The 23,429-nt window shown below is 39.2% G+C and overlaps 1 protein-coding gene and 1 long non-coding RNA gene across 3 annotated transcripts in view; one reads left to right on the forward strand and one right to left on the reverse strand.

Annotated features, from left to right (window-relative positions):
- The window catches only part of LOC137063706 (ADP-ribosyl cyclase/cyclic ADP-ribose hydrolase 1), a 258,430-nt gene that overhangs the window by 91,402 nt on the left and 143,599 nt on the right, over positions 1–23,429 (forward strand). The gene's annotated exons all lie outside the window — the stretch shown is intronic.
- Positions 11,055–13,938, reverse strand: LOC137063820 (uncharacterized). Of its 2 annotated transcripts, XR_010901440.1 has the most exons (5): positions 13,046–13,938; positions 12,494–12,561; positions 12,248–12,332; positions 12,016–12,092; positions 11,055–11,750 (listed from the first exon to the last, which is right to left on the reverse strand). It is a non-coding gene; the product is annotated as an uncharacterized lncRNA (long non-coding RNA). The 2 variants fall into 2 exon arrangements; XR_010901439.1 differs by lacking the exons at positions 12,494–12,561; positions 13,046–13,938 and having other exon boundaries at positions 12,248–12,471.

The following is a 23,429-nucleotide window of genomic DNA, read 5'->3' on the forward strand; positions in this document are numbered from 1 at the left end:
ACCCCGCTCCCTCTTCGGGGGGCTTCCGAGCAGTCGAGTCAGGTGTTCCCTGCCGGTTCGCCGCTTCAGGGCACTGCACTTGTTGCTCAAAGTACACTAGAGGCCAGCCTTGAGAGGCTGGTTCCCTTAGTAGATTTTCTAGACGAGTGGAAACGTCTATCGAATATATCTCGTTGGGTCCTGCAGATAGTAGAAAGGGGGTACGCCATTCAGTTCAGAAGGCGGCCACCTCCTTTCAGCGGTGTCCTACCCACAGAGGTGGGCCCGGAGCAGGCTCTGGTTATGGCACAAGAAGTAGAGACACTTCTGCAAAAGGGGGCTATAGAAGGGTTCCTCCTCCCAGCAGGGAGTCAGGGTTTTACAGCCGTTACTACATTGTACCAAAGAAGGATGGAGGGCTGCGCCCGATATTAGATCTGCGTCTCTTAAATCACTCTGTGGCAAAGCTCAAGATGCTTACACTCAGACAGATCGTGTCACAGATCAGATCCGAGGATTGGTTTGTTACCATAGACCTCAAAGATGCGTATTTCCATGTCTCCATCCTTCCACATCACAAGAAGTCTCTGAGGTTTGCCTTCGGGGGAGAGGCATACCAATATTGAGTACTTCCCTTCGGTCTAGCACTGTCACCCCGCACCTTCACCAAGTGTGTGGATGCAGCTCTGGTGCCGTTGCGTCTGTAGGGCATCCGCATACTCAATTACATCGACGATTGGTTGATCTTGGCTCACTCCGAGCAGATGGCGGTTCAGCATCAAGATGCTGTTCTCGGGCACATGTCGAGGTCTGGTCATGTGGAAAGATCCTGGGTTTCTCTCCCAGGGACCTGTGTTGGGGGCTCATGTTCATCACGTCACGCTAACGACAGATGCTTCTCTCATGGGATGGGGGGCGACCATGAGTGGTCGCTCGTCCCAGGGTCTATGGCAGGATCATCAGCGGCTATGGCACATAAATCGGCTAGAGATGCTGGCTGTGTTTCTTGCATTGAAACAATTCCTGCCCGACCTCAGGGGCCACCATGTATTGGTCAGATCACACAACACATCGGTGGTCGCCTATATAAACCATCTGTCAGTGGTGGAGGAAGGTACTGAATCTCAGTACTTAAGTAAAAGTACAAGTAACCAGAAATATATTTACTTTAGTAAAAGTAGAAGTACTACAACGACAACCCTACATAAGTAAAAAGTACCTGATTTTAAATGTACTTTAAGTATTAAAAGTAAAAGTACTTGCATAAAAATGTATTCTCTTAATGTCTAATTCTAATAATTAAAAAGAAGAAAACAGTATGAGCGGTGGCATTTTAATTGAGTTAGTTTTGGGTTAATGTAATTGTTCTTACCATCTGTTGCCTAGTTTACATTCTGACTTACAATTCTGGTTATCTGCAAAGTTAAATGTCATTTTTCTGAAGCAACATTCTCATCAGCTTTGATGTATTTAAATCTTCATATTTATGATATTTTTACCTTTTATAAAGGACATTTTCCCCTAATCTTATTAATTATAGGCTTTGCTTCAGCTTTCCCTTTATATGCTTAAATTTGATTAATAAATTAAATTAGAATAAGATACAGGTTGTTACCAATCAAAATAAATAATTAACACTGAAAAATTACAACTGCACTAAATAATGCTATGAGATTGTTTTAACTAAAAATAGTTAATTAAACCACCAGTAGATGGCGGCAGGTGAATCCTTATGAGAGAGTCATTGAGTAGATTCATTCAAACGGCTGATTCGTTCATAAATGAGGCAGTCGTTTATGAATAGGGCATTGAATCTTTGATTCAGTAACGAACTGTTGCTGTGCAATACGTTATGGTTTGGATGTGGAAATCTGATCTTGGAAATATTTTCGCTGCTGAAATAGAACAAAAGCAATAAAGCAATCAATAAAATGTAAGTGACTTGATGTTAATTCATTGTTTATGGAACTGTCAAATGAAATCAGTGTCACATTTTCTGTCGTGATGGTATTCAGGAAAACTACACTCGTTGGTCGTGTCATGTGATGTTTTTTAACTGTTATAAAATATAAAAACTAAACATTTTGAATTTTTGATGCAGTATGTTACTGAGTTTCTTTGTGTGAGCGGGGCTGATTTGTTTCCATTTCTCCTCGAGAGGCTGCGGGAGCCTCAACAGCGCAACCGTCAATTCATTAGCCTATAACGTACATTATATATTATTATCTGGGCAAGCCTTAATCTCGAGCCCTGAAACTGATGAGAAAATGTAAGGAAAATGTAACGAAACGTTGCAGAAATGTAGTGGAGTAGAAAGTATAATAATTGCTGCAAAATGTAACGAAGTAAAAGTAAAAAGTGTGCACTATTTATTCTACTTAAGTAAAGTACAGATACGTGAAAAATGTACTTAAGTAAAGTAACGAAGTATTTGTACTTCGTTACATTCCACCACTGCTTTCTCTACACACTCTACACTAATGGCTGTATTAGTCCTTCACCCAGTACAACATACTATAAATATTCTGATGACACTGCAATTTTGTCTCTACTCAATGATCACACTACCATTGCTGCTTATCATGACACAATATCACATTTCACACACTGGTGCACAGACAATTTTCTCCATTTGAATGTTGAGAAAACAAAAGAACTAGTCTTTAACGCATCCAGTCTCAGTCAAATCACCATTCAAATATCTGGGACTTACCTTGGACAACAAGCTCACTTTTGACCATCACATAACAGATATCCATAAACGCTTACAACAACGTCTGCATGTTCTACTAAAAACTCAGTTCTCTTTACATTGCCCCTCATTTTTTGTTAATACTGTACACAAGCATTATCCAGCCCATTTTGTTGTATTGCTCAACTATTTTTTATACCATGCTGTCAGTCACAAACAAAAATAAACTGAATAAGATAGCACACACTGCTTCAAAAATAATACATTCCCCTATACCAAACATCTCAGAACTCAATGATAGAGCAACAGCCCACCTTGCCCAAAGCATAATAACAGACCCAGAGCACCCCTTCAACCCTCACGGTAACACTTTATAATAACGTTCAGTTGTAAGTCATTTATAAGTGGTTAGTTAATGATGAACTAATAATTTACAAAACATTCATAAATTATTATCAAGTGATATTCTAACATTTTATAAATGTTTTGTAAATTCCGTTACAAGTAATTTACAAGTGATTAGTAAATAATTAACTAATGATTTATGAAACATGACTACGTGCTCACACTGTAAAACCCAACAAGTTACGGTAACTCAAACCATTTGAGGAAACCGATTGCTTCAAACCAATTAAGTTTTAAAACCATTAAGTATGAGTACTGAAAACTCATATACATTGAGTTAAATTAACTCATATTTTAGTGTTGTTTAAGTGTTAAAACTTATATTTTAGTGTTGTGTTGATCAATTATTAAGAGTAAACTGAACTTAAAGATTTTAAGTTAATTTTATTAATTCAGTTTGAATTCAGGTAACAAATCTAACTAAGTCTTAACAACTACATGGTTACTTAAATGGTTTTAGGAAACAGATTGCGGCAAATGGTTTAAGTTCATCAAACTCAAAGTGATTAAGTTACATAAGACTAAGCACAAGCTAACATTGGTACAAAATGAAGACAGAACAGGAGGGTATTTTTAAGTAATTTATTGAAATATAACATTTACATCATAAATACAGTATGCCATATGTTCACAAATATAACTAGACAAAAAATATTAGACTTTTTCACCAAATAAAACAGCACAAACATGTTTAAAAAAGTCATAACATTTAAATAACAAAACATATAAAATAAAAAAAAATATGTAAAAAGGTACGTTTCCTCAAAAAGCAAAAGCACTGTATGATCTTTAATGTACTCTAAGTGTATTGCACTGACCGAAGACTTGGCAGACATCACCACCTCATCTTTAAAGACAATCAAAGCATCTAGTGGGTTTAAAGGTAACGTTCCCTCTTCCTCCTCGACAGTAAGGATGGTGACTGTTGGCTTCTGCACCTGGTCAAGCTCCTTTTTCTATATGCATTGGAAAAAAAGTTTGTATGTCACCACATATAAAAATAACCCTTGTCAGGGCAGACACCATATTTCAATTTTCATAAATAAAAAAAACGTTATAAGGAACGGATTATTGTTGATTTAATTGGGCGTGTGCTTATTTAAAACCCTGTAGTTCAATTTTGTAAAGATGTTAAGTTGTTTGTCAGCAAGGTTTAATTGGGGGAAAAACATTTTCAGGGGTGTATCAGCCGAATGTTCTAGACCTTGAATTGAATGACGAATTGAATTGAATTGAATTCAAGCGATAATGCACACATTGCAAAACATTTGTTTTTCATGTCAGTATGTCATAAATAGAAAGAGGCAACAGTTTACTGTCAAAGATTTGTCGCTCACATCACGCCGCATCCAGTGTAGACAACATAACGGACTATAAGGGGCTCTTTTGTCCTGTCGCGCTGCTCACATCCGGTGTAGACAAGGTGAAACAAGACAGATTTGATTAACAAATTTTAAATGGATAATGGCAAGACATCCTTGGTGTAAATTACGTTCTTCTTTCAGATTAATATAATCAGAGCGGTATTAATAAATGTCCTGGTTAATCCAAGCATTATAATGGCAGTAAATGGCTGTCCAAAATTTGAAGCCAAAAAAGTGCATCTATTCATTATAAAAGTAATCCACATGACTCTGGAGGGTTAATAAAGTACTTCCGAAGTGAATCGATGGGTTTATATAAGAAAAATATCCATATTTAACTCGTTATAAAATAAGAAAATAACTAGTTTCCGGCGCAACGATGACGTCGGATATAGCGTAAAAAAGCATAACAGCCACGGCGTTGACGGCGGACGCAGCGTAAAAAACATAAATGATGTGACGATGATGTCGGGCGTTGCACAAGCGTTTTGAATCACGAGACGATATTTTTCTTACACAAACCCATCGATTTAATTCAGAAGGCCTTTATTATTCCCCCGGAGCCGTGTGGAGCACTTTTAAAATGGATGGATGCACTTTTTTGGGCTACAAATTTTGGGCTGCCATTCACTGCCATTATAAAGCTTGGACGAGCCAGGACACGTATTAATATAACTCTGATTGTATTCGTCTGAAAGAAGAATGTCATTTACACCAAGGAGGACTTGAGGGGGGGAGTAAATCAGGGTGAACGATTCCTTTAAGCTTGAGCTGAGATTGGTTTATTATGTGTCAAATAAGCTTTTGCTGTGCTCAATGTATATGCTAATGAAAGCCTAAATTAAACGTTTTGAAGACTAGATTTTCAATGGACAGATTAATAAAATTCTTATGTGTTTGGAACAATATGAGGGTTGGTAATTTATGAATCATGACTGAATTTGTATTGGCAAGTGGACTATACATTTAAGACAACTTGAATGATCAACTATCAGTCACTGTAACCACACCATGCATTTATGCTGGTGGCAGCTGAAAGGTTAACATGTTGCTAAATAAATGTAATGTAGTTTTGACATGTGTCCTACCTTGTCTCTTGAAAACATCTCCTGACTCTTCCTTTTAAATAGTAACAGACCTGCCAGGATCGTAGTTTTTTTTATGATTCATGACAAGACTTCTTTCAACCACTGCAAATCTAGCATTGCCAATTACCTTACACCTTTACAAACCCAAGGCAACTTCAGGATAACTGCCAGTGAAAATATAACACACGAAATGTTTCTGTTTATATTAGGAAAGCCGACTATAACAACAACTTTCAAGACTTGACCAGTATTCTCCTGAAGCAATACAACATGACTTTGAATGATAGACAGACTGGACTTTGGACTTTAAGCCTTTTAAAAAAATCATATTGCTTCAGAAGACTTACAAGTTGTGCTAAAAGACATTTATGGTCATAATTACGTTTGCAAAAATAGCAATTCATTCAAAAATTAAAATTGAAGAACAAACTTATATTTGTATGAACATTATGTAACTGTTCATAACGTTATCATTTGCATTTTGCACAGTAACGTTACAAAATTCCATTGATTGGTTCAATGTTAATTCTAACTTACTTACTCATAGAATTGTAGCCACGTTGCTGCCATTGCACCTTCGTCTTTGCTCTGAAAAGATTTAAAAGCATGGCAACAATGTGTTAGTGTGAGTTTCAAATGAGAAAACGTCATGAGAAACAAATAACAGTTTAAAATTGTATCTAACGTTAGCAAAAGAGGATCTAAAATGCTCCTCAAGTCACTTTGTTCACCCCGGAGCTTCAGCTGCTTTAGTCAAATTAACTAGCATCACATATGATAGAGGAAACTCGAATTCGATTAACAATACATTTAAAACGGTTGTAATATAAGGAATGCGTGAGTTTGCATTAACGTTACCTTTTGCTTTAACGTAAGTTAGTTAACGTCACTGTGGCACGAGACGAGAGACATGGAAAGATGGCCAGCTGTCTCTAAAGCCAGCGTTTATCTGTCCGACTGTGAGAAAGCACAAACATATATTTTTTAATTCCCCGCTGACAAACTGCAGTGTAAAACAGCATAATTAACTCCAAACGTGTACATTACTGTTGATAACACTGGTGCAATAGCGCATTTGCTCCTAACCCTTGTGAAAAAAAAGTGCACTTTAGTGTACTTTTATAAAGTGTACTTATTACACAGATAATATACTTATACTAAATACACTTAATAGTGCAATTAAATGCAATATTTTCGGTGTACTTAACACACATTATATGTAATTGATTTCAAATTTATCACATATTAAGTTGAAATAAAATACAATAAGTTGCAATTAAGAGTGATTTTTTGGAACAACTTAAGTGGTACTTAAATACAACTTTATATGTACTTTCATAATCACTTCTAGTGTATTAAAATTGTAATTAAAGTGCACTGCTCAATGTACTGACAAGCAATTAATGTGAATTAAAACATACTTTAATGTCAGCTAAATATACACTTAAGTGTGAATTAAATGCAATGTTTTCGGTGTACTTAACACACATTATATGTAATTGATTTCAAATTTATCACATATTAAGTTGAAATAAAATACAATAAGTTGCAATTAAGAGTGATTTTTTGGAACAACTTAAGTGGTACTTAAATACAACTTTATATGTACTTTCATAATCACTTCTAGTGTATTAAAATTGTAATTAAAGTGCACTGCTCAATGTACTGACAAGCAATTAATGTGAATTAAAACATACTTTAATGTCAGCTAAATATACACTTAAGTGTGAATTAAATGCAATGTTTTCGGTGTACTTAACACACATTATATGTAATTGATTTCAAATTTATCACATATTAAGTTGAAATAAAATACAATAAGTTGCAATTAAGAGTGATTTTTTGGAACAACTTAAGTGGTACTTAAATACAACTTTATATGTACTTTCATAATCACTTCTAGTGTATTAAAATTGTAATTAAAGTGCACTGCTCAATGTACTGACAAGCAATTAATGTGAACTAAAACATACTTTAATGTCAGCTAAATATACACTTAAGTGTGAATTAAATGCAATGTTTTCGGTGTACTTAACACACATTATATGTAATTGATTTCAAATTTATCACATATTAAGTTGAAATAAAATACAATAAGTTGCAATTAAGAGTGATTTTTTGGAACAACTTAAGTGGTACTTAATTACAACTTTATATGTACTTTCATAATCGCTTCTAGTGTATTAAAATTGTAATTAAAGTGCACTGCTCAATGTACTGACATCCATTCTACTGTCTTAAAAACAAGCAATTAATATGAACTAAAATATACCTTAACGTAATTTACATGTACACTCTAATATAATGAAATACATTCATAATTACATTTTTCAAATAATACAGCTGCAATTTCCTATAATAAACACATCCAAATTTTAATCCTCTACATTTATTGACAAAACAATCTGTAAAACAAATATACAAAAAAAACTTTTTTTTGATGCCCAAGAAAAACCCAAAAAACTATTTACACAAACACAAGAACATATGTATTTTGTCAATTTTATCATTAAATTCAAGTGATGCCATTTTGATGCTCTTTAATGTGACATGACAGATCACTGTAAAGACACATCAGTTCAAGCAGCACTGCGACACGAGTGAATGTGATCACCTTGTCATAGTCAAAGAATTAACATGAATCAACATCAGAAGGTATGTTAAGGATACATTACAACTTACTAAAATGTATCACATTGTGTAATCGTTCAGTGTTTTTTAACAGCAGAAAGATGTCGATAAAACACGAGAGAGATGAACTCTTTCACTAAATGTATGCATTATATTAGCCTATATATTCATCATATTCTACTTAACCTGAAAACCTGAAAAAAATCTAACCTATAATTAGATTTATAAGTTAATGCATGAGAAGTTTACACGTTTGCATACAATGCAAGTGCAAGTAAGGCCTCCCTATATAGTCTACACTATACAGCATTCTTTGTCGTTTGATTAAACAAGAAACAACAAGGCAATTATATATTACATTCTGAATCAAATTATAATCTTTGTGTGCCCTTTGTTAGAGTTAAGCTTGGTAAAACGTCCTTCAAATATGTCGCAGCCTCAGATTGGAATTTGCTCCAGACTGAGTTGAAGCTAAAAGATCTGGTGACATTTAGTCATTTTAAAATTTTACTTCATCATTTTGAGAGTAAATTAATGGTGTGTAATTGTTTTTGACTGGTTGTATGTTTTATGTTTTTTATGTGACTTTTTATGTATAACTGTACATGCAAACAGAGCTGCCTATCTTGGCCAGGACAGGACATTTTAATCTCAGTGAGTTTTTCTCCTGGTTAAATAAAGGTAATAATAATAAATATAGCTGCAAGCAGCAATTGTCGGGGCCAAGCGAAATGAAGACCCTAAGACATGCCAGCATAGCTAGCTCGGAGTATAAGACCAACTGCAACAATGAGCCATTAACGACTTAAGTTGATTTTGGGCAAAAAAAGCAGTACAATTTTAAATACATTCAATAATAATGATTTAATGGTTTATAATTTTCGACCAACAGGTGGCACTGTTGCGAAACTGATGTGGTGTAATCAAACTAAGGTGGAAATGACACATGCAAAGTTTGGTGTCAATATGTCAAAGCATTGCAGAGATACAGCCTCAAGAGTCATTTTTGCATCATAGCTCAACTGTGTTGCAGTGGTATATGACAACTGTTTTGTCTATCAACACGAAATCCATAATTATTTGTTCACATGGTCTGGAGACGATACGATTCAATTTTGGTGAAAATTGGACAAACGGTCTAGAACGAGTTTGAATAAGTATGTTTTTAACCAATAACAAGATAGAGGGTAGAGCGGTTTGCCAAATATGGACAATATTGGTATCTATGTTCTCGGCAGGAGCCATTGAATGTGACCAGTCTCATTACAATAGGCTAATTTAATCAAAAGTTATTAGCATTTTGCACACCTTATTACAACTTTTGACCACAAGGTGGCGCTGCCCGAAAACTTTTTGAGTACCTTCAGGGCATGGAGCAGAAGACACATACCGAGTTTTGTAATTAAACACTAATGCATTTGTTAAGTGTAACATTAGCATTTTATACCCAAATACTGCATTGAAGTCAATGGGTATTTCATGTTTTGTTCTATTATAGCGCCACCAAGAGGCACAATCCCACCAATTTTTTAATTCGTCCTCAGTATGAGCCCATACATATACGTGTCGAGTCTGGTGAAAATATCTCATTTTGTTTTGGAGTTATAAACATTTACATGAAAGAACACGAAAAAAATGACTGACACCTGACTTTGATTGGATATTACTACCCCTTACTATCAATATTTTGACAGTTGGGCATTAGCGTCTAGCTATCGACCTATGTTTCCGAACTTCTGAGGCTGGTTTCGTCTCGATCGGACTAGCGGTTTTGAAGATATCAGCTAATGTTTTTTAAGCACTAAATTACAATGCTGCGCAAACCATACGCCGAAACCTGGCAAGTCTGGTATCATTGGACTCGGCAAGGATTCAGGAGACAAAAAAAGTTACTCCCATCCAAATATGTCAACCACACCCAAAGATATAAGCATTTGGGAAAAAAAATTCTCCACTAGGTGGCGCTGTTTCGAAACTTCTCAGGCTACTTCAGGGCATCGTGGTGATGACCCATACCAAGTTTCGTAACAATCCGTTCATGCGTTCATAAAATACAGCATTTTAGCACATAATTCAAAATGGCCGACAGCCAAAAAGGCAGACCTAGTAAACTTGGATATCAGTTGACTCGACATGACTCCCCGTATCTAAGGAGATACATTTTATGATTTTTGGATAAATGGTTCAGAAGTTATAAGCCAAAATAGCCCTTTTTTGCATTTCCGGACCAGTAGGGTGCACTGCGCCGAAACACTGCATGTTGCCTCAGGTCATGCTTGTGATGACATGTACCAAGTTTGGTTTGAATACGATAAAGCGTTGCAGAGATACGGCCTTTAGTGTGCTTTTGCAAGCGCTACGTAAAATTTGTTCGCACATTAATTTTAAACGATTTGAAGAATCAACTTGAATTCCATAACTTTTTGTCATCATGGTCTGAAGATGATCTGGTTCAATTTTCGTGCAAATCAGATGAACTGTTTAGGACGAGTTCGAAAAAGTAGTTTTTTTGGAAAATTAAAAATGGCGGGTAATTTTTATGACGCAAAACGACGTCATAGGGTGCAATCGAATCGGCTTGAGCCAAGGAGTCAGAGAAAATTTGGGTTTTGTATCTAGCCCTTTTAGTTCAGGAGTTATTAGCATAAACATGAGTGCAACTTTGGACTGTTGGTGGCGCTAGAGGGATTGAGTTAGAGACTCAAAATTTGCTATATTGACAGTTGTGACTGTCCTTTATATGTGTGCCAGATTTCATCATGTTCCCGCAAGCGGTTCTATGGGCTGCCATAGACTTGTGAGCGGAAGAAGAATAATAATAATAATAAGAACGCTAACGGTTTCAATAGGTGCCTCCGCACCTTCGGTGCTTGGCCCCTAATAATTAGTAGAGATATTTTTTATATTATATTTTTAATTCTTTAAGAAACCTTTAGTTTAGGACAATTACAATTTGTTCAGTAAACCAATAATAAAAAAAAAAGCATTTTTATATTTAGTGTTCCTCCCCGAACTGTCAGCTTTGTGTACTGTTACACCCCTATTATTAATGCAATCTTAAAATCAAAAGTTGTATATATGTTAATTATTTAATGCATTTTTAACTTGCATGAACAATGACTATAAATTTAATTAACCAGCTTTGAACTATAATTTATTAAGCAAGGTCAACAACTATTAATAAACACTGTAAAAAATTAAATAAAAGAAATAAATAAAAAGAAATCACCGTTAGATCATGTCGGCCAATACATTAAATAACGTTAACAAATTAGATCTTATTGTAAAGTGTTACTGAACTTAAAAGCTCTTAAACCTTTACTAGCACCAAAATTAGGACCAAAAGGTTTATTCTAAAATCTTATTCCAGCATTACAGTGAAAGAAAAAAGAAAAAAAAGAAAAAAAAAACTGAAGAACTCCAAAGGCACACAAAATTGTTTGTCACCAACTATTTTCAAGTTGTTTGGAAAGTGCTGTTTATGTCAATGTCCCAGAAGCTCTCCATCAGTAGGAAACTGGTGCACCATTTCTCCACAGTAGATGTGAATGGACATGTTCCAAAGAGGCAGGAAAGCAAAAAAAGATATACCTTGAGGAAAGAAAAAGAAAACGCAAAGAAAAAACTTGTTTATAAAACAGATCTATCCATTATTGGCTCAATTAAATTAAAACGATAGATGTACAGTTTATATTCACACAGCAGTATCTGTATGAAAAAAAGAAGAAAAAAAAAGAAATCATAAAAATGAGCATGTTGTCTCTTTTTTATCTAGTACTGCCCTGATGAAGCAGTTTATTCTGCACGGTGTGTGTAAGCTTTTGACCACAACTGCATCCCCTATGTGATGAATTACCTCAGTCGTCAGGGTAGAATGATTGGAGAGGTTCCTTCACGTATCCCACTGAGCACATCATCTTCACTGACACTGGACTTTAAAAAGAGAGAACATTTTAATAATGTTTTTTATTCCTACTTTACAGGGAATTAAACATAACTTAAATATAGATAAATAACCCAAGACCAATGTAAATTGAGAAAAGTATTCTTGCATTTTTCCTCATCTTGCCTTGCAAGTTTCAGTTTACCTCGCACCATCTCCATGAAGGCTGTTCCTGTATTTACCACGCCTGGCACAGCAATGCTGCGGCTCCTTTCCTTTGGGTGTGTGGCCTGTAAAATATATAATGATTAGGGGATCTGGAAATGCACAAGTGGGAATGTATTACTTACAAATGGACAAGATGCAAAGCATTTGAAAGCTAAAGACTTGATAGCAATGTTTTAGCTTGTGTCATGGCTGGGCATAAATTCATAATTAACATTAACTTGACCTCATCAAGATGGCTCTGTAATTCCACACAGCTTGCACTGGATCTCCAATAACAAATCTGTATTGATCCTACAAAATAAAATATAAAATAAGATAAGCACAAAATATTAAAAACACAAATAGTACTTTAACATCTTACTCTCCAAATGCAAAAAGAAAAGAACATATTAAAATCATTATTTCATTACTGGTTGTTATAAGTTAATATATGGAATAAATGTATATAACGTTAAATGTCTTCTGTCCATTTAAAAAGTAGGAGTTCGATTAAAATATTGTATTTACAGCTGCAGGCAGATTCATTGAACATGCCCACACCGGCGATCACATTCCGATTTAAGAAATTATTATAATGCAATCTTAGATACATGAACATGAATAATACAATCTTAGATACATAGGAAACATGATTAACGTTAATTCACCTCCTGAGTCCATAGTGCGTCTATCCTATCTGCGATTAAACTAAATAACTAACTTACACCGTAATAGAGAGCTACCATGTTACGGTGAAAATGTAAAATCAAGAGAGCTTATATCAAGATATACTTACTTGAGTCGTTATTTGTATCATATAACGTCTCATCTGTAATGATCCAAACGGTTCACTCCTCTGTTGTCTGTTGTCCTTCAGCTTCATTTTCCTTACGCATCGCGATGACGCAAACATGGCGGCAGACAGCGCATTTTTCAAAATCATGACGTAGTATTTTTGGCGCATGCGCATTGAAATATTAAGTATAAATATAAAATAAGATATTTCGTGCATTAAATGTTGATTATAAATGACGTATTAATTATTCATTTCTGTTCAGGTTGTTCTAAAACACTGTGTAGTTAGACTGTATTTCAGAGAACTTGACTCATTCACCTAATTAAAAGTCAATCATGTTTACAGTGAGTCTGATTAAAATGAAATGTAGCCTATTTTAACTGAATTTTAATGCAAATTAATTTGGTTTAGATTTGTTCAACTTTTTTCTTGCAATTAATGCAATTAAATGTGTGTTTAATTGCCATACAACAACATAATATTTAAAGTAGGTTATTCTGTACACAGATGTAAAGTAGCCTACAGTACATTAGACAACTCCTCTCATAAAGATTGACAATGTCAAATTATGTAGAAAACTGACACTTGTAGTTGGGTTCATATGAGCTAGTTATAACATTTCAACAGTATGTTGTACTGGAGTGTAAGCGTGTGAAATTTTGAAGAAAAATAAATTAACCAATGTAAATTTGGACAACTCATTTTTTTTTTAAATCATTTATTTTCCATGTGCTTTGTCATTAGTAAAATAAGTGCACTTTATGAAACAAACTCATAATTAAAATGGTTTAAGTAAATTTAGGTGTAGACATTATTACAAGGTGCATTTTTAAAAAGTGCACTTAAGTGTGTTTATAAATATTGTCATACAAGTGTACTTTCTTTAAGTGAAAATTAACTAGATATTATTACAAAGTGCACTTATTAAAAGTGCACTAAAGTGTGTTTATAAATATTGTCATGAAAGTGTACTTTTTAAAGTACAAATTAATTATATATTATTACAAAGTGCACTTATTATAAGTGTACTAAAGTGTGTTTATAAATATTGTCATGAAAGTGTACTTTTTAAAGTACAAATTAATTAGATATTATTTTAAAGTGCACTTATTAAAAGTGTACTAAAGTGTGTTTATAAATATCGTCATGAAAGTGTACTTTGTTAAAGTACAAATTAATTAGATATTATTTTAAAGTGCACTTATTAAAAGTGTACTAAAGTGTGTTTATAAATATCGTCATGAAAGTGTACTTTTTTATAGTACAAATTAATTATATATTATTACAAAGTATGCTTATTATAAGTACACTAAAGTGTGTTTATAAATATTGTCATGAAAGTGTACTTTTTAAAAATACAAATTAATTCGATATTATTACAAAGTGAATTTTAAAAAAGTGTACTTAAGTGTGTTTAGAAATATTGTCATTAAAGTGTATTCTCTTTAAGTACACTTAAGTGGCATTTAATTTTAATTATATCATATTATCTACAAGTGCAGTTTTTAAAAAATATACTTTAAATATATTAAGTGCACAAAAAATACACTTTCAATACAATTAAGCACACTTCTTTTTCACAAGGGAATGTTAGATTGTTTGCTGGCTAACTTTACACACAACATTACTGAGCTGGTTAATCTTCGGATAAACATAAAAGAGGTACGAAAATAACACTGAAAACGTTCAAACATGAGCGAAATATGAATAAATAAGTTTGAAACGCTTACCTTTTGTTTTTCTTGACTGTAGCGTGAGCCGTCCTGCTGTGACTGGACTGAAGGAGGGAAAATGGTGCGGTTTTTGTTACCTCGGAAACTCACTGGGATGATACTTTGACATGACTAAATGTAATGACTTTAAAAGAGCTTAATGTAAGACTGTAGGCTTAATATGAGGTAGATTAATGTATATACTATTGTTTATTTATTTATTTTATCAGCTTTTAGTTATTTAATTGGCCATAGATGTAAAATACTAGATTAAATAAATATCTGTAACTTAAACCATTAGAGTTAAAAAGTTTTAGTAACTTATTTAGATTGAGGTTTGCTTACAATAATACATTTTTGAGTTAACATCACACATATTTGTTAAGTTGAATTAACTTTTTTGGTAACATTAAGTAAAATGAACTTATTTCATTTAGTGAATTTCACTGTTAGGTTTTACAGTGCATTAATGATTAATGAGTGATTTGTTAATTATTTTACATATATTTAATAGATTAAGTTATAAGTAATTTACAGTTTAATAGTTAATAATGAACTAATGATTTACAAAACATGACAATGCATTTCATAAATGTTACTAAATTGTTACTTTTTTGTATATTTTGTAGATTCAGTTATACATTATTTATAAGTTAATAGATAATGATAAACTAATCATTTACAAATCATGATTCATAAATGATTAAGTTTAATATGCTAACAATTTGCAAATCTGTAAGTTATCTTTAAAAAATAGCATATAAAATAACCAAACAGATCCTTAGTAAAAGTTACTAATTAATATATTATTAATCACTGAAATGTCAGTGTACCGTTATCTCAATAAACAATTGTTAATTGTGAACAAATGATGATCAAACAATTAGTAGATAATGAATATATAATTTATTGATGGATCAGTACATTTTTAAGCTGGTCTGTTAAAACCCACAAAATGCATTTCCCTTTCGAAAGGGAACTCGCGCTGCGTCAGCTGACGCTACGGGGAACGCCTTCAGCGTGACAGGTGTCTGAAATCGCTATCAAATCACAATCCTACTGACCGTCGGCAGCTGGTGATGTCATCACCGTGCGACCAGGAAGTATAAAAAGGCACCGTGCCAACATGACAACATCCTTTCGTCTTCAGGGACTGTTTTGTCTGGTTCGCTGGAAAGTCAAAAAAAAAAAAAAAGATGAAGTGCACACGCAAAATGAAGGGAGCGTACAGGAAGTGCGCTGATCCGTGTCCCAGGTTTCTCACACCTGAGGACACACACACCCTTTGTGTGCTCTGCCTGGGGGAAGAGCACGCGCGGGAGGTTCTCGAGGGGGCTTCCTGCGCAAACTGCGAGCGTTTTCCGTTGAGGACGCTCCGCTCTCGCTTGGCCTTCTTCTCGAGGGAGGAAGAGCCAGCATCTGGGAGCGGTCCCGCTCAAGCTGAGGCTGAGCGGCGCCGTCTGTCCTGGGGCTCCCAGATGGACCTGGCTCATCGTCTGGAGAGTACAGTTCTCGCGGACGATCAGCCAGGTCGCGAGAGCAGGCTGACGGAGGAGGAGTCGGATGGAGACTCCTCCTCGTCGTCAGTCCGTGCTTTTCCGGTCGATCAGAGGATGGCTGTGGATGAGGAGGGAAATGAAGCTGAGGCTGAATCCTCCCAGCCATCCTGCCCCGTGTATAGGGAGCTGACAGATGTGATGGGGCGCGCGGCGCTGAGACTTCAGCTGCCGTGGCAGAGAGCCAGGGGAGAGGCCGCCCGCCCTGACAGACTGGGCGATCGGTTTCTCCCCGACCATAGCCGCCCAGCTCCCGGGAGCCTTCCATTCCTCCCCGACCTTCACGAGCAGGTCGTGGGGGCATGGAAGAAACCCTACTTGGCGCGAATCCATCGACATCAGCGTTTTAACTTCGCTGATGTCGAGGGATTGGCCGAGGCAGGGTATGTGTCGATGCCGCCCATCGACGAGACGTTCGCGAACTATCTCGCGTCTGGGCGGCTGTCGACACTAAGAGCTCCTGCCCTGCCGTCTAAACCATTGAAGACGACCTCGCGTCTTAACGGCAGGGCATACACGTCGGCAGGTCAGGCGGCGGCAGCCTTGCACACAATGTCAGTGTTGCAGGCCTATCAGGCCGATCTGCTGGGGGACCTCGATCAGGGGGAGGGCCTACCCCCTGATGCGATGGCTGAGTTGCGCCGCACCACGGATCTCTCTCTCCGGGCGGCCAAATACACAGCAGTCGCCATCGGACGATCGATGGCGGCTATGGTCGCCACGGAGAGGCATCTGTGGCTGAACCTGGCGGACATCGGGGGGAAAGAAAAGGCTTTTCTCCTCGATGCCCCGGTCTCGCCCTCTGAACTTTTCGGCACCTCCGTCGAGGCGGTGGTGGGAAAGTTCAGAGAGGCGAGGGCGCGCTCAGCGGCGTATAGAACATGTATTCCGCTGAGGTCCGGGGTGGCGCCCAGGCAGGAGGGTGTCCCTGGCTCTTCGGGATTCGAGGATCACCGACTGGGCCAACGCAGCAGCGTGGCCTCTCGTGCGCCCCCTCCGTGGAGGAGTAGGACGCAGAAGAGGCGGGACACCCGCAACAGGAGGAGGGACATCGGGGAGAAGAACCGCTTCCAGCGCCGGAAGCAAGGAGGTGGTGAGTCTCCGCCCCCGAGGGCGCGGAAGTGAGTTTAGTGTCCCCTCCTTTGTTTTCTTTTCTTTTCTCTCCCCGGGCGCGCTTTACACCAGGCCGCGCGGGCCGATGATGAGCGGATGTGAGACTCTGACGGCCTGCCAAGCCGGTGTGTGAGAGCGCCCCACCCTCAGGTTAGTGCGACGAAGCATGCATGTTACATGAAGCGATGAGGCACTGAAGACAGCGGGTGAGTCCCCTTTTAGGGCAAACATTCTTCTTTTCAATGCCGTATGTTTGGACTCTATGCTTCCCTGAGGGATATTTTGTCGAAGGAAAATATTAACAGATGGAAATGTGGGCCTGTAGTTCCCCGGCAAAGGTGGCTAGAACGATGTTTGTATAAACACAGTGGGTGTTTGTAGGCTGATGTTTGCTAGTGTAGCAACAGTAGTTTATAGGGCTGCTTCTCTTCTGGATATGTGTAATATGAGCAGATGAGGCCACCGCACATGCCGCGGGCATGTAGCGGCGATATAAACTGAAGTATGTTCTCCTGGCGAACGTTTTTAGCTGTAGCCACCTCTGGGTAGCGTTGGCACCTCTGCTAGTGAAATATCTAGATGAATTTGTGAGGTTAGGCTAGCGCGTGAACTACAGTAAGGTCTGTCCCAGTCCTTCTTAGGGCCGTTGTTGTGGGATTATCAGACCGATGCTAGTGCATCAAGTTGGCCTAGGCTGTTGATGGGATGACGGTGGCGTCTCGCGGTGGCATATCGCCCTGGCAGTTGCCCCGGGCTCCTGTCGGTATCCCCGCAGGAGCTTTGTATCCCTACCCGGCCTCCCCGTAGTAGGGTTGTCCGGCCAATGCCCCCCCCCCTTCTGCATTTGGGGGTTGTTATTAATGCAAAAAGGTGTGTAGCAGAATGAATCGCGACTCAGCCAGTGGTCGTGGGGACGGGGTAGGCGTCTCTTCGCGGTGCGCAGTCAGACTGGTTTTGCTAGCCCCGCCCCCCAGAGCTAGTGCGGCCGCCACTTCGGGGCGGCCCCCCGGCTTGGTTCAGGAAATGGCCGGTTGTGTGTGTTCAGTATATCTCACTTTTTGCTCTGTGTCTTCTGCTTCACCTTTTAGGCTCGGGTCGAGCTGTACTTCGCAACCATCTGAAAGCATCGGTTGGTAGGATGCTCCCCTGGAGTCGAAACACTGTCACGGCTGACGCCCTTGCGCGGACGGCGGACCGCTGGACAACCAGACGGCCGCCCTGGAGGCAGGTGGCGTAAGTTGTACTCCCCTCGCTTTAGAGGGTACAAGGCGTTTTATGCTGAGTGCACTGCTGTGGGCATTGTGTTTTAGGTCCACGCTGGTAGGCGCTGCCTGAGAGACTGCGCCGTCGCAGAAGGCTGCTATGGGCCGCTGGGGCGGACCGACAATAGAAGGCGGGCTGGCGGGAGACGCCAGCCGAGGCAGTCCGGGCAGTTAACTCTGGGCAGGTGGTAGGCCTCAGTAGGCCTCCCTGCGGGTGAGTTCCGACATCGTGGCCCATGTGAGCAGGGAGGGTTCTCCCCAACGGTGTCGGCTGCAGCAGAAACCTCGTCATAAGTAGGCCCCTAACGGCCTCCCTGTGGATGAGTCCCCAGGTAGTGACTGGATACCCAGTCCTCATCAGCCGGCAGACAGCCACTGTCAGCCCGACTTTAAGGGCTCGCTGAGTTTCAGCACGCCTCACATGGCGTCCCCTGAGGGGGTGACCTAGGGTTCCGACCATTGGTTGACAGGATCTAGGCCGCTTTTGGCCTCCTGTAGGGTGAGCCCCGGTTCCCAGGTCTTGCGACAGTGTGCGTGGGTGCTAGCCGGGCGGCTAGCATAGTCTGCTATCAGGGACGGGCCGCTTCAGGCCGTCCTATGATCGTTTCCCGGCCCTGCGGGGTTTCCGGTGGGATTTGCCATCGGATAAGCACCGTATGTCACCAATCTAATAGGGAACTGCCATTCGGCAATAGGCCTCTCCAGGCCGCCCTAGAAGGTGGGAGGGGATTCCCGGACCAGGTCTCGGTGACAAGCTAGCCATTAGCATAGGTGGCTTCTGGCGTTATGGCCTCATGAGCCCCTGAGGAACCAGTAAAGCCACCTTCCTGCGGCTCTTAACAGCTAGCACTGGCGGTGCCAGGTAGAGGCGCCTCCTGGCCTCCCTGGAGGGGAAACGGTTCCCCTAAGCGGGAACGTAGAACTGGCTTTGGGCTGACAGCTAGCAGCGGCCTGCCGTTGGGTCCCGGCCTGGGCCGGTATAACTCAGTGGCGGGCTTGTGCCCTAGCACAACGAGTCTCCGTTTCTGCTGCGCAGTCCCTTCAGGACAGGGAACTGGCTAGCCTACAGCATGGTTTACCTACCAAGCTGGCTTAAGAGCTCCCCTCATTGAGGGTCGTCTGCGAGCTTACGGCCGCTTGGGTCTGATCAGACGGGCAGGCCCCCCTCGGGGCCTCCCGGGTAGATCAGTCCATAGGCCTTCTTTAGGCCTCCTGAGCACCCCTGTAATAAATGTGCTCAGTAGATCCTAGGATCGAGCAGAAGAGACTCCCCTCGATGGCAAGGGTAAGAAGCACTAAGCTGAGTACTGCTCTCCAGGATTCCCGTCTCCGAGTTCCGGTCTGAGGAGGACACTGCCACTTTGCAGTCCCTCAGTCTGGATGCTCATAAGTAGAGCGATGTCCGGAGGCTCTGTTTTGACAGACAGGGTTGGCCAAGCTGGGGTGTCCCACAGAAGTGATGCCAGGTGAGGCCTCCCTGGTGGCATTCGGTGAAGGGTTTTCCCGAATTAGTGACGGCTGGTGGCACCCTCGGGTCCCCTAGCCACATTCCCTTAAGGGACTCCTTCCTTCGAAAGTAGTAGGTCCCAGGCCCTCGAGCAAGCCGAGAGTAGGAAACCTCATTTAAAACTTGTTTAGGTTCTCTCTTAGGCATATAGCTTGGGCTATGACCGTAGGGAATGATGTCACTGGCAGCCTGTGTGGCGAGAGGGGGAGTGGTTCAGACTTTCCGCGAACACTCGTCCAGGCAGTTCTCACTGCCAGTAAGGGGCGTGCACTCCCCTCAGCATGGCGGCGTGGGTATATCGTTCCCCGTAGCGTCAGCTGACGCAGCGCGAGTTCCCTTTCGAAAGGGAACGTCCCCGGTTACGTATGTAACCTTAGTTCCCTGAGAACAGGGAACGAGACGCTGCGTCACATGGCCATGCTTCAAGGTGTGCCTGCCCACAGTCCCTTCAGACGAAGCGGATGTTGTCATGTTGGCACGGTGCCTTTTTATACTTCCTGGTCGCACGGTGATGACATCACCAGCTGCCGACGGTCAGTAGGATTGTGATTTGATAGCGATTTCAGACACCTGTCACGCTGAAGGCGTTCCCCGTAGCGTCAGCTGACGCAGCGTCTCGTTCCCTGTTCTCAGGGAACTAAGGTTACATACGTAACCGGGGACGTTATGCTAAAGCATTTTTTTTTAAAGAATGATTATTTTTACTAGTTGTCAAATTAATAAACATTTTAGAATGACTTAAATTTTTATTTTATTTTTTTATTTAACCTTTATTTAACTAGGTTAGTCTCATTGAGATATATAATCTCTTTTTCAAGAGAGACCTGGCCAAGATAGCAGTACAAATTAAATCACAAAAACACAAAAGTCAAGTGCATTTCAATTAAATAAAAATGACATTAATTAAAACATTTGCATGTGTGGATTGAATCATGTTCTATAGATTTAACATAACCTTTAAACTCATTTAAGGAAATTAGACTCTGTAGTTTGAGTATTTTCTGTAGGTCATTCCAATTTGAAGGTGCAACAAACATGAAAGCTTTTTTAAACATCTCGGTCCTGGCTTTAGGTACATTCAATGAAATATATTTCTGGGACCGTAAACCATAAGTACTCTGTGAAAAAGAAAGTAAATCAGATATGTAACCTGGTAGCCTGCCTATGATACCCTTATATGTAAAGATATAAAGGTGAGTAAGCCGGCGACTTGACAAAGAGGGCAAATTCACTGTGGAGTAAAGTGTACAGTGATCAGTGAGGGGTCTACAATTCGAAATAAATCTTAAAGCGCCATGAAACACAGAATCCAACATCTGAAGATACTTTGATGGAGCATTCATATACAGATCACCATAATCAATCATAGATAGAAATGTGGCATCGACTAGCCTTTTTCTGGCAGAAAAAGTAAAACAAGATTTGTTTCTAAAGAAAAAAACCTAGCTTCAGTTTCAACTTTTTCACTAGATTCTGTAAATGAAGCTTAAAAGAAAGGTCATCATCAATTAAAAATCCTAAATATTTATAAGATGAAACTACCTCAAGTTTATTACCCTGATCAGTAACAATATTCAGGTCTGACTCATTTTCCAATTTCCTTGCGTTTGAAAAGACCATTACTTTGGTCTTCTCTGCATTAAGCACAAGCTTTAATTGATAAAGCTGAGCTTGCACTCTATTGAAAGCAGTTTGCAAGCATTCATACGCCTTCTTAATGGTAGTTGCAAAACAATAAATAACTGTATCATCTGCATAAAAATGGAAAAATGCATGTTGGACATTTTCCCCTATACAGTTTATATAAATGGTGAATAAAAGTGGCCCAAGAATGGAGCCCTGTGGGACCCCTTTACAGATTGATACATATTTTGACATTAGGCCATCAACTTGCGTAGCTTGAGTCCTGTCAGCGAAGTAGTTGATAAACCAGCCCACAGAGTGCTGAGACATGCCTATACTGATCAGTCTCTGAACTAGTATGCTATGGTCTACTGTGTCAAAAGCCTTGGACAAATCAATAAACAGAGACACACAGTGTTTCTTTTCATCCAGCGCTTTGACTATGTCATTAATTAGTTTTATAGCAGCAGTGGTAGTGCTGTGTTTTTTCCTAAAACCAGATTGATACTTAGATAAAATTGACTGAGCATTTAAATACTCCTTCACCTGTTCACCAACCAAAGATTCCAATAATTTGGCCAACGCTGAGAGTTTGGAAATGGGTCTGTAATTATCTGGCAAGGTAGGGTCACCTCCTTTCAAAAGTGGTAAAACATATGCAGACTTCCAAACCTTTGGAATTTCTTTTGTGACTAGTGAAAGATTAAAAAGATGCGTCAGAGGTTCAGCTAGGATATCTGCAGCTAATTTTAAAAAGAAAGGCTCTAAGTGATCTGGGCCAGCAGGTTTTCGAGGATTTAATTGTTTCAGGGCTTTATGAACATCAGCAACAGAGAAAGGGTATAATAAAAGTATAATTTATCGACTCCGAAACTATTGGGGCAACAGAATTAAACAAACACCCAGATGATACAAAATGCTCATTAAAACAATTTAACATTTCTACTTTGTCAGATATAGACACACCATTCTTAACTATAGATAATGGTAAACCTGTTGGTTTAGTCGATGTAGTTAATGACTTAACAGTTTTCCAAAACTTTTTTGGGTCATTTAGATTCTCTGTGGTTTCAGATAAATAAAATTCAGCCTTAGCTTTTCTGAAAAGTGAAGTAAATCTGTTTCGCAACCGCCTGAAAACAAACCAATCAGCATCAGTATCTGATCTCCTTGCTTTTGCCCAGGCTACATTTCACTCGTGGAGCAAATTAGAAATCTCGGAGGTAAACCAGGGATTATCCCTACCCTTAATTCTAAATTTACAAATAGGTGCATGTCTGTTCAGAATATCAAGAAAACTGTTTTGAAAATAAGTCAGGGCTAATTCCACATCATTAATCAAGGCAATTCTACTCCAGTCAAAATAAAACAAATCATATAAAAAACCCTGCTCAACAAACATTTTCATATTTCGCCTTTCAACAATACGAGGTGCAGATCTGGGCACCTTAGTATCTCTAATAGCAGCAATCACACAGTGATCACTCACATCATTAGCAAAAACACCTATTTCAGAAAACTTAAAAGGGGCATTTGTCAGAATTAAATCAATGAGTGATGATTTCTTCAGACATTTAGGGTTTGGCCGTGTAGGAGTGTTAATTAATTGAG

The sequence above is a fragment of the Pseudorasbora parva genome, chromosome 24 (genome assembly GCF_024679245.1).
Source record: "Pseudorasbora parva isolate DD20220531a chromosome 24, ASM2467924v1, whole genome shotgun sequence".
Lineage (NCBI taxonomy): Eukaryota > Metazoa > Chordata > Actinopteri > Cypriniformes > Gobionidae > Pseudorasbora > Pseudorasbora parva.